Source organism: Rhagoletis pomonella, unplaced genomic scaffold (genome assembly GCF_013731165.1).
Source record: "Rhagoletis pomonella isolate Grant_MI unplaced genomic scaffold, Rhpom_1.0 Rhpom_scaffold_00854, whole genome shotgun sequence".
In the NCBI taxonomy this organism is placed as follows: Eukaryota; Metazoa; Arthropoda; class Insecta; order Diptera; family Tephritidae; genus Rhagoletis; species Rhagoletis pomonella.
Genome location: NW_023459408.1, coordinates 2303 through 3014, shown reverse-complemented (window position 1 = coordinate 3014; position 712 = coordinate 2303).

Genomic DNA, 712 nt, shown 5'->3' with positions numbered 1-712 from the left:
ATATGAATTGTGGTTAATTTTGGAGTATTCCTTGGTCCTTAGGGAGTACTCTTTACACGCATGCATGGAGTAGTCGCGATTTTTGCAGGGGAGTCGCAAATAAACAAAACAATCGTAATAGCAAACGAAAGTATTAACAAGCAGAAAGCTACCTTGCTTACTGTCGTCAGAGAAATTGCTGCTCTTCGAAATGAGAATGCGCGGGTGGTATCGTTGGTGAATTTTCTGTATCAAAATAGGAAACAACTATTGCAAAAGTTCGATGCCCTGCGGGCAGAAAAAATTTAAATGCAAACGAAACTCGCTAATAATGATGCGAATATATTGCCACTAACAACAGAATTAAAACATCTACGTGTAGGGTTCGAACGATACTATCGATACTCAGGGGTTTAAAATGAATACTTTAATACTCGATACCTTATTTGGTGAATTTACTCGATACTTTCCAAAGTACTCGTAGTATCGAATACTTTTTAAAAAACACACTTTTTAAATTTTTTCATCCATTGCTTTCTTTGCTTATATGGATTACTATCATTCAATTTTGTCCATCACTTAAACCAAACTGAAATTGCGTGTAGTCTGTTGCATAACCTAAACCAAATAAGTTAACGTTTAATGGCCTTATTCTTAAAAAATAAAGTAAATTTAAAGAGCTTAATAAAGTGACATTTTCATAAATTTTTCAGTTTATAAACCTATTTTTTAT